Genomic DNA, 16,689 nt, shown 5'->3' with positions numbered 1-16,689 from the left:
CTACACTGAGGGCAAGCCCATTATTAGGGCTGATGGGTTTATTTGGCAGTAGCCAAAATGGGGCCACAGTGGGGAGGTTGGAGAATTTAGCCCTACCCCATCCATAGTCCTGGTCTGGATTAGGGGGCCCCACGCCTGCTCCTTAATAAGGAAAAAAGATCCCAGTGGCACTACATTTGCCCCTTAAGAGTCATGCAAGATTGTTGGATGGCATTCGAAGCTTTTTGGTCTGTGTAGCGGATTGAACTGTGAGGAAGCAAGTTGGAAGGGCTTTCTGCACAGTCTCAGGGGGAAGCTTAACACCTACATGATTCTCAGACCCACTTCCTGCAGAGCCTTCTGTGCTTGTTTTCCAGGCTGTCTCACATCTGTGTGTACATATCTGGCATGACGCAGCTTGTTTGCCGTAAGGCACTGAGAGTGGTATGGTTGTTGCAGTTCCACAATGAAGCAATATTTCTGGAAACCCACCTTATTGAATCTTTCCCTTCATGTGACCCTGTGCAAATGCAATGACACATGGCCAGAGGTCTTGTACAAACCTCCTCTAACTTGTTCACAGTGCATTGTCCCAATCTCTCTCTCTCTCTCTCTCTCTCCAAAAATAATTATTAAATTGACTTTTTTTAGTCAATTTAAAGTTGAGTATTTTAAAAGCAACTTTAATTTTTTTTAAAGAATAGAAAATACATTGTAAACTGGGTATTCTAGGCCTTTTGTACAGAAACACTGACATCAGCAGGGCTAAGCACACAGGTCTTTTTCCTGTGGCCATCACTTATTCATGTCCAAAATAGGTCTTTGCACATCTGGGGCCATGACTTGAATGGAAAACCTCTTGTTTTCCCTTGCCCTAATTTTAGAGCAGGGTGCAGCAGACATTTGCTCAAGCTTGGGGAAAAAAAAAGAACAGCAAAGCTAGCTTTAAATGGGAGTCACCTGACTGATGTCTGCAATAGTCAAGTTCCTTTTTTGGGAGCAGTCACAATGAAGCTGCTAGAAGATAAGGGACATCTGTGGCCCTCTAAGCTCTGTGGTTTATCCTGGGTCTGAAGGGACAATCTGAGGCTCTTTGGGTCAAGCGACACATAGTCTTAAGCACACAGTTGACCTTTGCGTGCTCCTTTTTTTGTTATTTTTGCTAAATAATGACCACAGGAGATTTTTTTTCAGATTGGGACTAAGTTGGGGGTGACAGTTCCCTCTCCCAATGCTAGGATCCCCATCAAGATTACCCACTGACACCCTGCCAACCCAACTATGTTCCCTGCTATTTAGGAAAAGAAAGAAATCAAACAGGAGCCAAGTGCATGCTTACGTAGAGTCTAGTTCGATCCCTTGAGTTGATGACACAGGTGGGATTCAGTGCCAACACTGTTAAAATATAACGTAGCCTCAAGTCCGACCATTAGTCACCTAGCTTACGCTGAGTGGCAGTAGCTTTGACTGAGGCCTTTCTCAGACTGAGTTCTTTTCACCTGTCTATCTCTGAAATTTGGACCTTCCCCCGTATCTTTCCTTGTTTCATTTATTTGCCCCCCCCCCTTTGACTAGTGGTGCTCCATCGGGGGACATCATAAAAACCAGGGATGGCCCTTTCATGAAATGAATGACACCATTTTTGTTGGGCAGCAAACAGATTGCTGGGCAGATTGGGGCAGAGAACAGATGCCTACCACCTGCATACTCTACTATGGGTGGAGCCAGGCTCCTTACTCCTCTGTGTGGACTCCTTCACCTTCCTCCTTTGGGGCCCAGTGGAGAAAGATCACAATGGAGAGAGGTGAAAAGCGGTGTGCCCCAAGGATCTGTCCTGGGACCGGTGCTTTTCAACCTCTTCATAAATGACCTGGAGACAGGGTTGAGCAGTGAAGTGGCTAAGTTTGCAGACGACACCAAACTTTTCCGAGTGGTAAAGACCAGAAGTGATTGTGAGGAGCTCCAGAAGGATCTCTCCAGACTGGCAGAATGGGCAGCAAAATGGCAGATGCGCTTCAATGTCAGTAAGTGTAAAGTCATGCACATTGGGGCAAAAAATCAAAACTTTAGATATAGGCTGATGGGTTCTGAGCTGTCTGTGACAGATCAGGAGAGAGATCTTGGGGTGGTGGTGGACAGGTCGATGAAAGTGTCGACCCAATGTGCGGCGGCAGTGAAGAAGGCCAATTCTATGCTTGGGATCATTAGGAAGGGTATTGAGAACAAAATGGCTAATATTGTAATGCCGTTGTACAAATCGATGGTAAGGCCACACCTGGAGTATTGTGTCCAGTTCTGGTCGCCGCATCTCAAAAAAGACATAGTGGAAATGGAAAAGGTGCAAAAGAGAGCGACTAAGATGATTACGGGGCTGGGGCACCTTCCTTATGAGGAAAGGCTACGGCGTTTGGGCCTCTTCAGCCTAGAAAAGAGACGCTTGAGGGGGGACATGATTGAGACATACAAAATTATGCAGGGGATGGACAGAGTGGATAGGGAGATGCTCTTTACACTCTCACATAATACCAGAACCAGGGGACATCCACTAAAATTGAGTGTTGGGCGGGTTAGGACAGACAAAAGAAAATATTTCTTTACTCAGCGCGTGGTCAGTCTGTGGAACTCCTTGCCACAGGATGTGGTGCTGGCGTCTAGCCTAGACGCCTTTAAAAGGGGATTGGACGAGTTTCTGGAGGAAAAATCCATTATGGGGTACAAGCCATGATGTGTATGCGCAACCTCCTGATTTTAGGAATGGGTTAAGTCAGAATGCCAGATGTAGGGGAGAGCACCAGGACGAGGTCTCTTGTTATCTGGTGTGCTCCCTGGGGCATTTGGTGGGCCGCTGTGAGATACAGGAAGCTGGACTAGATGGGCCTATGGCCTGATCCAGTGGGGCTGTTCTTATGTTCTTATGTTCTTATGTAAAGGAGCAAAGCGAAGAGACGGAATCCAGATTGCTGTGCTCTAAGAAACATAAGAAAAAGGGGAGAATACATTACCTTGCACATACCTGATCTTGTCTGATCTTGGAAGCTAAGCAGAATCAGGCCTGGTTAGTACTTGGATGGGAGACAGCTTGGGAATACCAGGTGCTATAGGCTTATACCATAGTCTTTGGAGACTGAAGGTTGCCAACCAAGAAAAATAGCCTTGCCTGCTTATCTTACTCCTTTCACCATGGTATTGGCAACCTTCAGTCTCGAAAGACTATGGTATCGCGCTCTGAATGGTGGTTCTGGCACAGCGTCTAGTGTGGCTGAAAAGGCCAATCCGGGAGTGACAATCCCTTCCACACCGGGAGCAAGTGCAGTCTGTCCCTGGTCTGTCTCCCTGACTATGGGCCTTCCTTCTTTGCCTCTTAGCCTCAGACTGTTGGCAAAGTGTCTCTTCAAACTGGGAAAGGCCATGCTGCACAGCCTGCCTCCAAGCGGGCCGCTCAGAGGCCAGGGTTTCCCACTTGTTGAGGTCCATCCCTAAGGCCTTCAGATCCCTCTTGCAGATGTCCTTGTATCGCAGCTGTGGTCTGCCTGTAGGGCGCTTTCCTTGCACGAGATCTCTGCGGAGTGAAGCAGGGCTGTGTTCTTGCACCAACCTTGTTTGGGATTTTCTTCGCTGTCCTGCTGAAGCAGGCCTTTGGAACTGCAACAGAAGGCATCTATCTCCGGACCAGATCAGACGGAAAGCTCTTCAACCTCTCCAGACTGAGAGCAAAATCCAAAGTCCAGCTTTCACCATAGTTCTGATTAAACAGGAAAGGCAAAGCCTGCTGGGATCACTCTCAGAGTGCTCTATAATTCTTGTTTTACAAACCTGATGGTGGTAGATGCAAGATTGCTCCTTCCTTTGTGCAGTCTCTCTAAACAAAGCAGGAAATGTGGAACACATTGAGAGCGATCCCAGTGCACCTTGCATTTTTTTGCTTTAATGTAAGAGCCCATGCAAAGGAAGGAACCAAGCAAGGGTGAGCAGGTTGGGGGCTTGGCAGCCTTGGCAAGGGGGCAGTGCCCTATCACTCAGCCCAACAGCTTCAGCTTGGCTTGGTGGAAAATCAACCATCTTTGCTCACTTTCTCAAGAATCAGGATTTCATTCCATCGCTGTGGCCCAATTCTCACCCTACGTGGTCAGCTAGCACCTGGGCTGAACCATTTCAGACTGGTGGGGACTCGCACGGTTCAAGTTAATACACCTTCATGGAAAAAAACGAACAACAATCCCTGCACATAGAAAATCAGATGTAAAGGTTGTAGGATGTTGATTAGATGTAGCTTTCTCATTGATATGCAAGATTCATTTGTTTATTTACAAAGAAGCGTTCCACAATGTGAGCCTTCATTCAAGCATGTCACTAAGTTGCTGGGACCATAGGAAAAAAAACAACGGCATGGGAACCCTATACCATCTCATACACACCCTCGATGCCGTGTTGGGCACTACCGCTGCTCCTGGTACTGAAGGTTCAGAAGTGAGCCCAGCCAGAAGATGGGCTCTGATGGCTCATGGCCAATGCCTGACTTGGCAAACCCCTGATGCTCTCCCTGCTCCCACCTGAAGTTTGTTTAACCCAGACAACGGTTTACCTCCCCAGAGAGAGATAGGCAAGGGGGCACTCTGGCTGAGAGCCTTTGGGAACATGCTTACAACTATTTATTTATGTGCATCTTCCTTCTTTTCATTGGGGCAGAAAGTGTCCTAGATATCAAGCAGAAATTTATCTGGAAGGTAAATAACATTATTTGGGACCAATCAAATCATTTTAGTGAGTGAGAAAACAAAAATCTCCAATGTTGTCATGGAACTTTCTTTTATTTGCCAACAATTTCAGAAGGGGAAGAAGTCTGAAGCTTTCCACATGCGCTGCCTCCGACGCATTCTCGGCATCACCTGGCAGGACAAAGTTCCAAACAACACAGTCCTGGAACGTGCTGGAATCCCTAGCATGTATGCACTGCTGAAACAGAGACGCCTGCGTTGGCTCGGTCATGTCGTGAGAATGGATTATGTCCGGATCCCAAAGGATCTCCTCTATAGAGAACTCGTGCAAGGAAAGCGTCCTACAGGTAGACCACAGCTGTGATACAAGGATATCTGCAAGAGGGATCTGAAGGCCTTAGGAGTGGACCTCAACAAGTGGGAAATCCTGGCTTCTGAGCGGTCTGCTTGGAGGCAGGCTGTGCAGCATGGCCTTTCCCAGTTTGAAGAGACACTTGGCCAACAGTCTGAGGCAAAGAGGGAAAGAAGGAAGGCCCATAGCCAGGGAGACAGACCAGGGACAGACTGCACTTGCTCCCAGTGTGGAAGGGATTATCACTCCCGAATTGGCCTTTTCAGCCACACTAGACGCTGTGCCAGAACCACTATTCAGAGCGCAATACCATAATCTTTCGAGACTGAAGGTTGCCAACAACAACAATGGAAGTAGGAAGTGAAGCCCTCTAAGGAGGATGTGGTCTGCAGATCTAACAAAGCTAAACTCTGTGATCCGGTAATTGCCACATCGTCCCTGTCCACAGCAGCAGCAGCATCTCCTGGACTTTGCCAAGGCTCATTACATGTTTTTTCGCTGGAGTTTACTATGTGCCCCTCTGAGTAAATTTAAAGAGAGCCTTCTCTTCCAGTAAATTACTGCCTAGCGTTGGGTTTCAAGCAAGTCTGTAAACTGTGTTTTCATACAGTCTGGCTCGGGGGGCCTTTCCTAAACACTGGACGTACACAAGGCAAAAGGGTATATACCAAGTTGTGTTTCTGGTATGAAAACAAACCTGCAGACTTCTGGTTCAAAACACCCACAATGAACGACAGCGCATCAAGAATTACGTGGGCATGAGGGTTTGGGATGAAACCACTAGGGAAGTTGTAATCTGCAATAGGGCCTTGCTCCTTTCAAAGAAACTCTATTAAACCGAGTCCCTTAAAACTTGAAAAACCAAAAGTGGAAGAAAATGAAGCAGTAGGTAACAAACAGCATCTCCTGGACCATTCAGTCTCATCAATGCTGTTGTTGCTGTTCTTGATAATGTCAGGTAGCCAAAGAACCACCGTTGTATTGGCCACAGTTTTCTAGTAGCACTTGAAAAAGAACATATTTTTCCTTGATTTGGGAACAAGGCCAGCTTTTGCCCAGTTTCACTTCTTCGGTGCAATCGGGCTCCATGCAAAAAGGCTCCTCCAATAAGTTGGGGGTCCTGCAGAGCAGTGGCATAGCTACAGGGGGGGCAAAGCACTAAGTTTTGCAGGGAGCCTCACCACAGCATGCAACGATGAATGCCTCTGTTTTGCTCCGCCCTGCCCAGAATAGCTCTGAAGGGGAGGGGGAGGAGCCGCTTGCACACTGCGGTGAGGCTTCCTGCAAAATTTAGCGCCCTGCACCCCCTCTAGCTACGCCACCGTCGTGGAGGCATGGGACTCCCACAAAGCTGCTTGGCATTGGGCTCTACAGCTCCGATGGCCAGCCCTGTTTGGGAAACATTCTTTGTCACCAAAATCTGGTACTGTTACTCTGCACATGCCCAATCTCGTCTGATCTTGGAAGCTAAGCAGGGTCAGGCCTGGTTAGTACTTGGATGGGAGACCGCCTGGGAATACCGAGTGCTGTAGGCTTATACCGTAGTCTTTCGAGACTGAAGGTTGCCAACCAACCAACCTGGTACTAAGGGTCAAACCCACATTACAAGAAGCATGTGATTGTGATTAGTACGTGATTAGAATGTATGTCATTTTTACTGTAACTACCCACAGTAGGCTGTGGTGTGGGGGAAGAAGGGCTTTAATTCTTTCCCCTGCCATTGGGGGGCATATCATCATCTGAAGGGGTCATTAGCATATAGCATACATTGGCTCCTATGTGTCCCTCCTATGTCCCTACCAGGTTATGCCCCAGTCCCCTCCCTGGTTTGGCCTTTTTGCCGGCAGAGTTGCAGTGGTGTCCATTAGGGTGCAGTTTTTCCAGAGTTGTGCTAGCATTTGTGGCACGTCCATGAGCAGATGGACTCCTGCTCCGGCGGGGGCTGTCATTCAGTTGGAGTACTTGGGCATATGCTGGTGTATCTTGAGGACAGGCTTGGACTGTAAAATACATTCCTGGTAGAAGGGTCTCCCTTTCTAACAGTTGCAAGGTTGTACTCTGCATTTTACATGTAAGTTGGGCCCAGCTACATTATTTGGTGAGGATGATGGGATAGTCACAAGATGCCACATGTATCACTTGCTGTCACACACTGTCAGGAAAGTTAAGGAACTCCCATGACACTACTGATGATGCTTGAGCTCCCAAAGTGCTGAGTAAGGGTAATGGTTCACGAGGGCTAGTTTCCCCTACGAGTCCTTCTATCTCATTTTTGAGTCTGGGTTCCATGACCCAGCCACAAATTTTCCAAGTGTGATTCCAGAACTTGCGGACCCATCAGGATAGTTTGAAGCAGTGCAGTTCGTATCTTGAGGAACCAAAATACTCTAGAGGAAGCCTGTGACTTGCAGATAGCAGCAATCAAGGAAGTCAGGACAGAATAATATCCCCATGGCTGATCTTTGTGACGGGTGTTTTACTCCCTCCCTCTAGTTAGTCTCCTGGTGGTTTGTTTCCGTTGCCCTACTTCAGTGGTTCCCAACTTTTTAGCACCAGAACCCACTTTATACAATGACACTCTATCAGGACCCACCTAGCTTTACAAGACGTAAAAAAAAATAAAAAAATTACCAGCCACTCAAACCTCTGTTTTTATCCTGGTAGGAGGAGCGCCTTCTGAAGCTTCTGTTGAGCTCCATGTTCATTGGATTCTGGTGGCCTTGTGTTCCCCTTTACCTAACCTTTGATAGGAGCTGAGGCACCTGCGCGTGTGACTCAGTTTCCATTGGGCTCAATACTTTCCATAGAGCTCAATACATTTTCATTGTCAGCTATCAGCTTGTCAGTTTCACAATCCACCAACAATCAGGTCAGCTCCCATAATTTGGGAATCAATGCACTTGTTGATTGATTTTAGTGATAGACTTTTGAAGGAGAGCTGTGGTAATTTAAGAGTTAATCTCCTGCCTGGCAGGAGATGTCAGTAAACTGTAGGGATTGGGGTTTATTCATTATTCAAGTGCATTTCTGTTAGAAAGTTGTGCTTGGTGTGCTCCCTGCATTTACATAGCAACTTGACTCAGTTTGCATTAACCACCCCTTGCCTCCATTGGGATAGGTTCCCCCCACCATCTGAGGCTGCTAATTACAGTATAAAAAGCAAGCATTGAAGGACTAATTGCATGTCTCTCATAAACACTCAGAAGTAGATTACCTCTGAACATGAAGATTAGGTTCACATATTATAGCTGTGGCTGTCACTGCACTATAACATCTGTCTAACCTCTTTCAAAATGCCACTTAACCTCTTGTTCATCCCCTCACTTTGTGAGAGTGAATTCCCTAACTTAACCACAGATTTGGATCAAGAAGTGCCCCCGTCTGCCTGCTTTGAACAACGGCATCTGGATACCAGTTCTGAAGGGTTCAAAAGCTTGCCCTCCTTGCGTTGTCAAAATGCCACTGGTTTTGTAAAATGTACCATAAGAACATAAGAAGAGCCCTGCTGGATCAGGCCCTAGATTAGTCCAGCTTCCTGTATCTCACAGTGGCCCACCAAATGCCCCAGGGAGCACACAAGACAACAGGCACAACCCGCATCCTGGTGCCCTCCCCTGCATCTGGCAATCAGAGGCAGCTTGCCTCTAAAACCAAGAGCTTGCACATACCTACTATGACTTGTAACCCGTAATGAACTTCTCCTCCCGAAATTTGTCCAATCTGCTCTTAAAGGCATCCAGGCAAGATGCCATCACTACTTCCTGTGGCAAAGAGTTCCACAAACTAATTGCAGGCTGTTACTGTCACGCAAGTACCGTCACAGTACTTGTTCTGCGTATCTCATTAACTATGGCTATTCCATGTGCCTCATGGCACACAAGCACGAAAGCGAGAAACAAAACTCTACTAAAAATTACACAGAGGAATTCAAGAAAAATTTTATAAAACCACACGCAACATATATTTCTGTTTTAATGATTGAACAGTTAGATTACTAGGTAACTAAACAAACTGCACCCAAAGAGGCCCTAGACGGTGAGAAATAATTACAATGGTGTTTTATTTTTGGAATGCCAAATGGTAGCCTATTTGTTATACTAAACCTGACCATGAACTGCTAGCAAGTTTTTTAAGGCTATGGTATTCTTATTAACTATGGTGTGAGTAGGTGTGTGGCTGTCGAAATGACTCTCACTAGGTTTCTGAGCAATCCAGCTCAGAGGAGACAGGATGTCGTGCAACTAACCAGAAGGAATATTCCAGTTTATACAGAGAGGGGGTCATGGATAGGCCAATGCAACAGTCCATGAATATTCGTTTTTGGGGTTTTCTGGCTTTGGGATGGAAACATTGCTCATATTTATAATGGTGAATCCTTGACCCACATATAGTCACAGGTTTTTGAACACTTATCACTGATCCCTGTTAAAAAAAAAGAATGGAAACTTCTTGTCCACGATATTGTACACAAGGACAATTGCGCTGAATGGATTAGGATTTCCAGCAGTCCAGGATCATGCACAATAGCAAGCTAGCCCAGCTATATGAACATGAAACTGTGATCATAAATCATTTCAGGGGGGGACAAAGGTGAGCAGCCAGTACTATGCTGCTGGCAAGTCAGCCAGCCATTTGAATGAGGAAAATGTGCTATAGTAGCACAATACTGTAAAAACACAAAGGCAAAGCAGTCAGCAGATAGTGCAGTGACATTGCTAGGGGCGTGTGCGCCACTCTGGGTGACGCTCAAGGGGGGGGTGACACCTCTACTGGCCAAAATTGTTAAAATTGCAGTCCTTAGGAATAATACCATCATGTTATACATCATTCGAAGCATAATTTCATGCAGAATGCAATGAAACAAACCGCATTGGAAAAGCTCTATTCCAGTGGTTCTCACACATTTAGCACCGGGACCCACTTTTTAGAAATGAGAATCTGTCAGGACCCACCAGAAGTTATGTCATGACCAGAAAAGACATCATCAAGCAGGAACATTTTTAACAATCCTAAGCTGCAATTCTACCCACACTTACCAAGGAGTAAGTCCCATTTACTATCATTGTTAAAAGAATATAAACAGTAGCTTGTTAAAAGTACAGGCCTGTAACATTTCCCCAAATGCAGTCACATACCATGGGAGCATCAAGTCTAATATACGAAAAATAAAATATTGAAATGAATGGGGACCCACCTGGCATTGGCTCGTGACCCACCTAGTGGGTCCCGATACAGTTTGAGAAACACTGCTCTGTTCTATCAAAAGTTATAGCCAAAAAGCCAGTGGGGGCAGGGTGATGATGTCTTGCCACTCCCAGTGCCCGGGATGTTGCCATGTCCACTGCATGGAAGGTGGTCCATAATGGTGCACTGGCCTCCCACACTGGGTGACACAAACCCTAGTGGCGCCACTGAGAGTGCATTAGTGAAGATACAATAACATGCATATAGTAGCATGCTGGGGGCTGGGGATAAGAATAGGCCCTCAGTTTGGCTGTACTTGTCGTAAGAGGCGACTAAACAGCCACCGGGTAGATGGGACTTGTTAGCCTGGGAAGGCAGCTCATCTGAGAGAAGGAAAACTCTGATCCCAAACCTCCACTGCCTTGTGCCTACATCCAGTTATGGAAAAGGCTTCAGAAGTCAACCTCGAGGCAAAATCCAGAGCCGGAGTCCCTGAGGCAGTTCATGGCTGATCACAGTCACGTTCTGGCAACTCCTGCGACGCCGCTGGAACCAACCGTATTGGCTTCTGCCTTTCCATTGGACCATTTCAGCGACGTGGAGAGGGGGGATTTGCTGCATGGGTAACAGCCTATCCTCCATACCTACTTTACCCAGGCTTCGCGGACTGGAGAGCTCTGTTCCAGAGCCACTATTCAGAGTGCGACACCATAGTCTTCCGAGACTGAAGGATGCCAACAAGTAGCATGCAAACTATTTCAAACAGGCAGCCCTCCTGAAAATTACACACCTGTTTTTGTAGGTAAAGCAAACTTTTGGTGTTGCTTTTCAGCAAAGTGAAAGCGCTTGAGGAAATAATCAGGGGGTTTAACTTGCACATCCCAAGTCATTGCTTAATATCTAGATTAGAAGGAACCCAGACTTAAAACTGCTGGTAAATGACATGGCTGCTTAAACTGAGGACTGCATCACGTGATTCCGAAAAGGACAGGCAAGGTTAAGGCTTTAGCATTTCCACTGTGAGTTCCATGTTTCTTTAGTGCTTGAAGAGGAGATGTGTGTTGAAACACACCTGAAATCAGCATCCAGGAGCTTTGATTGGTTGTGGCATCTGTTCTTGCAGGTTTGGGCCCTCTGGTGGATTGGACCCTTGGCCAAGGTCTGACCTGGTCAGACATCATCCTTGCGCTGGTGTCACATTTGGTGCAGTCAGTAGGAGTTTGTGAATGCCTATGCTGGAGAGCCAGTGAGTCTGGTTAGGACAGACTCAGGACTACACTCCTGTCTACATCTTTCCCTCTAGGTCAGTAGGCAGAAGTAAAACCAGGCCAAGGACTTGGGTCTCGGTATGGACTGCCTTGCACACTGGAGTATTATCTTGAACTGGCTTCTGGCAACTTACAAAATTGTTTGACCTCCACTGGGTTCTGGCACTGATTCCCTTTGAACAGGCCTCTTCCATGGCTCCTGAATCACAACCCTGATGATCCCTTCACACATTGCTGAAGAAAGCCCCCTGGCAGAACCTGAAGTAATTCTGCATTCACCTGGTACAACTTGTAATATTTGAAAGGGAACTTGTGTGGAGGGATTTGCTTTAGGTTGTCTTGCTCCTGGTGCTCTTCCTGACTGACAACACTTCTTTGGTGACTGAAGTCCCCACTTCAGTCTTGCCCAGGAATAAAGCTCATCTAAGCCCTTCCTACATGTGGATACCAAACATGAATAGATTGGAAGCTGCAGGTCCACCCTCAACCTATGTGCCTACCTAATGCTCCAACAAGTACAGCCTGCATACAGATGTCTATATCTATATGATCAAGAACCCTGCCTTCACTGTACATGTGGACACCCCTTATGGATGTTTGAATGAATGAATGAATGTGTATAGATTGGATATGAATCTATATATGCTCAGTGAATCCCTGATCTAGCTTCTCACACTCTTGTTTTGGATGTTTGGGAAGGAGCAGAGACACTGTACTTCAAAATCAAGCAAGTTTTTGATGCCTGAGTGCATTCAGGTTGAAGGATATAGTTGTCACTGGTACACATGAACTGGAAAACCGTGATATGCCCTTTGATAATATAGGGAGTAGAGTCCTGGAATAGCACAAAATTAGAGGGGCTTGCAGTCACCCCTATGTTAGGATGCTGTATTTCTTCTAGTATTAGCAGAAATGAGAGGGGAACTGTAGGTGTGACTGAACTACTGGCTTGTTTTGTTGGGACTCTGGCCAAGTACAGGCTAGCATGACAATGTTTGTTTAGACATATTGTCACAGCAGTGTAGCTGGGGTTGTTTTGATTGGGGTCTATCTTGTACTCTGTAACCTCCTGTCAATGCATTGACAAATGCACTCCCCTCCCTCCACCCTGGAAGTTCTGTGTCCAGGCAGACAGAAATTCTTCCTGTCTGAACACCAGCCAGTCCTCGTGCTAATAAACCAGAAGAATAAACCAGAAGAACCCACACTGACCTGGACATCATAGTTCGAATATATTTAGTTTTACTGGTCTGCAAAAATATCCATCAACTCTGTGACACAAAGAACCGGTCAGTTCTTGCATTAGTAATGGGCAAACTCTGAGAGGCTATTTGCTGTTCAGCTCTAGGAAACATAGAAGTGATAAAACCCGTCACGACCAGTTTGGTCTCTGCCACACTCTTTTCTGGGGTGATTCCAAGACCAAAACAAAGATCCTGCTCAGACTTGTAGAACAAACACAAAGTAAGAGAAACTGAGGTTTTAAGTAAATTCTTCTCTATGCTCAAACACAATTCAGGACCAAACTATAGGTCATGATGCAATTTTCAACCAGTGTGCCACTGCACACTGGTGTGTCGTGAAAGGTCCACAGGTGTGCCTTGGGAATTCGGAGCACAGTGGTTGAAAAATCTTCCAGATTCTGAGGCTCTGTTTTTAGGGCAACTGTCTGTTGTAATGAATTGTCCGCTCCTCTTCCTCCGCAGGCAGAGCCCTAGAAAGACAGTTGCCTAGCTGCAGAAACTGGACAAGTATCCTGGAAGCTGGAAGTGACATCACCACAGGTGAAGACCATAGAGAAGATCATAGAGGTCAGTGTGCCACCAGGTAAAAAAAACATTGAAAATTCCTGCTCTAGGTGAAATGTCAGGTTCTTCTTTGAATCCATCCAGCATGCAGTAGCTGGTTGGGTCTTCAACGGCACTAAAAGATAGATCTATGCAGTCTAATGAGAATAGATGAGTATTGTGACATGATTCTGCTTCTACAGTGGTAGCACATGCAAAAGCAGAACTCCTTTGCTGGATTGGAGTGCAGATAGGTACAGCCTATACAAGGAGGTGGAGTCAGTTTGGCATGGTGGTCAGAGTAGGACCAAAATGACCCAGATTCATGGTCTTACTCAGTCATGAAAATTACTGCTTGATTTCAAGCCAATTGCTCTCAACGTAACCTACCTCACAGGATTACTGTGAGAATAAAATGGAAGCGGAAGACCATTTGTGCTGCCCAGAGCTCGTTGGATGCAAAATGGGATAGAACTGAAATGAACACACACACACACACACACACACACACACACACACACACACACACACACACATTCCTTGGGGTTTTTTTCTGTACACAAGTAAGGAGACTGCTGTAAAATTCATCCACCACTACCCCCTCCCCAAGTCAAAGTAAGGGGAATTATTAATTTACATATACCCTCCAATGAAAGGTGGCATTCATAGCTATACCCTTCCCAATTTATCCTCTGAACAACCCTGTGAGGTAGGCCAGGTTGAGAAAAAGTGACTGGTCCAAGTCACCCACTCAGTTTAATGGCCGGGGGTGGCTACTGAATTTTGGTCTTCCTGGTCTAAGTCCAGGGTGGGATGGGGCAGATCTTGGCGGCAGCAACATCCACCAGATTCAGAACCCCCATCACTGACATGACACACACCCCCAGCGGCAGAGCAGATCCACACAAGCAAAAGAGCTGAGTAGACCCATAGGAAACCAGGCAGCGGTCAGAGAGGTAAGTAAAACTTTGCTGACCTTTCCTGACCACATGCTCCCCATCTAGCATGCTGGATATAGCTGAGGCTGTACTTGTGGCCCTAAATCCTGCATGCCAGCGGGGGATAGGATTGGACCACAAGTCCTTGTGCTGCATCAGCTCATTCTGTCGCTCCGTCAGATGCTTGAAACATTTTTAGCAGGTTGCGAGGATGAGATCATGGCAGGCCTTTGTTCAAAGCAATGATTGTATCCACTTGCAAGATTGTATCCACTTCATTTGTGATAGAGCCACCCCTATTTGGACAGCACCCAAAAGAGAAGCCAGGAGCTTATGGGGCTCTCCCTGCCAATTGGCTACCTGTCAGGGCAATTTATACATTTAGCAGAAGTGGTCATGCTTGGCCTCTGTCTCTTCAAGCTACAAGTGGCAAATCATGTTTGAATGCAGATGCAGTTGATCTAATGTGTTTCCTGCACAATAAAATTACCTCTCAAGAAGAGGGATGGTACTAAGCTTTCTCCTTGACAGGTCATTTTCCTTATATGCCTGGAAGGATTATATATATATATATATATATATATATATATATATATATATATATATATATATACACACTGGGGGAACATTCAAACAGGCCCGCCCCCAGCCTGAAGTGGTACACGTAGGAAAACCTTGCTTTATTCTACTGCATGGGGTCATGTCTAGTAACTGTTGAGTTTTCTCGGGATAACTCTGACCTTTTAGGTTGAGTGCTTAGAGCAGTGATTTTCAACCTTCTTCATCTCACAGCACACTGACAAGGCACTCAAAATGTCAAGGCACACCATCAGGTTTTTGACAACTGACAAGGCACACCATGCTGCCAGTGGGGGAGCCCACATCCGCCACTGGCCCAACTAATAAATGACCTTCCCCCAGATTCCTGTGGCACAGCTGTGGACCACTCACGGCACACCAATGTACCATGGCACAGTGGTTGAAAATGGCTGGCTTAGAGATAGCTTCATTTATTTATTTTTTGCCCTTCATTTTTTTTGCCTTTGGTTCTCCCCTCGTTTTTAATGTTTGCACATATTGGCTGGTGATGGTTTGCACATCACACTGTCCCCTGGGAATTACAGTCCTATTGCTGTAGCACATGCACAGAACTCGTAGCGCACATGGATGCGGTCTTTTTGTGTTTCGCTGAACATGGTGACAGAGGATGCCAGCAAACCAGGGTTCTGCAAATTACATGTCAAACACCCCAGGTGTGTTTCATCCAGAGTTCTAGCAAGAGTCAGGGGTTAACAGTGATTGCCTTGTGACATGTGTTTACAAAGCAGCTGACTGTGGGGTGGGGAGGTTCCTGATCTTCTGAATGGAAACTGCACCCACTGAGGTTTGTAATGGTTCCATATTGGTGGAGACCTTTAAGGAGAAATGGTGTTTTTTGCCTATGTCAGCCAAGTGTAACAAGCTGGCCAAATGCACATTACAAATCAAGTAATTGTGAACATCAGCACTGTCACTACTGCTGTTTATTTCCTGTCCTCTTCCTCTGCCTGTTCCTAGATATGCAGTGACAAGCCAGCATTGCAGTCTCTGCACCTCTCCCTGGCAACTGTAATACAAGATGTCCCTTCATTAAGGAAGGTCAGCAAGCTTGGCTGGAATCCACTTCTTTTGAAGCAGAGGGCCTGCAATTTGTCCTTGGGGCGTGTGAGCATGTGCAGAAGTGCAATTGCTCGGTCATGTTCAGCCTGTGGCACTAGCTTCCACTCGTGGTCCCTCACAGCATGGCAGGTGGTCCTTGCCCCAATGCCACGTGGCACCGCTCTGGCTAGCATGAAGATGGCTGGGGGAGGTGCACCAGCGACCAACCTATGGCTGTGCAGCTGCCTGGCCCTTCAAAAGAGGCATGGTTTGGGGAAGGAGGGGAGCGCCACAAAGCCCCAATTCTGGGTGAAGCGGCTGACTCTTGTGCAGGACTGCCATCTTTGGTAGTAGCAGTAGCACTTGGAAGAGTGCAAAAAAGGCCAAAAAGCCCTGCACTACAGCTACCATCTATGGGAAAACTGGTTCCAGAGCCATGAACTACAGCCAGCATCTTTCCTTTCTTCTCTGTCCTTCCTCTCCACTTACTGGGCATCATTTTAACATTGTACCAGCCTACAGTAAGCTTAAATAGATTTTTGACTGCTGGACATGTCTGCCCTCTTGTGGACTTTTTGGTTACAGCCATCATAAGGCATTTCTATGGGTTTTTTTTTTTCTTTTCTTTTTAGTGTGCAAAGCTAGTCTTTGAGTGCTGGACAGTTCCAGTGCACAGACACTAGGCAGGGAGGGGCAGGACAGTGGAAAAGCTGTAGTACTGTATGTGACAATTAGGGATAGTGTGAGAAGGTGAACTTGACTGTGCTGTCAATGGGCACCACCCATTTTCACTGATTGCTGGAGGAAAGTGTCTTACCATGAATAGCT

The 16,689-nt window shown here is 46.4% G+C and overlaps 1 pseudogene; it reads left to right on the top strand.

Annotated features, from left to right (window-relative positions):
• The first annotated feature begins 6,462 nt into the window (after window positions 1–6,462).
• Window positions 6,463–6,581, top strand: LOC136656220 (5S ribosomal RNA; annotated as a pseudogene).
• The last annotated feature ends 10,108 nt before the right edge of the window (window positions 6,582–16,689 follow it).

Source organism: Tiliqua scincoides, chromosome 6 (assembly GCF_035046505.1).
Source record: "Tiliqua scincoides isolate rTilSci1 chromosome 6, rTilSci1.hap2, whole genome shotgun sequence".
NCBI lineage: Eukaryota > Metazoa > Chordata > Lepidosauria > Squamata > Scincidae > Tiliqua > Tiliqua scincoides.
Note: the sequence above shows the minus strand (reverse complement) of the source record. Positions and strands in the feature narration are given on the sequence as shown.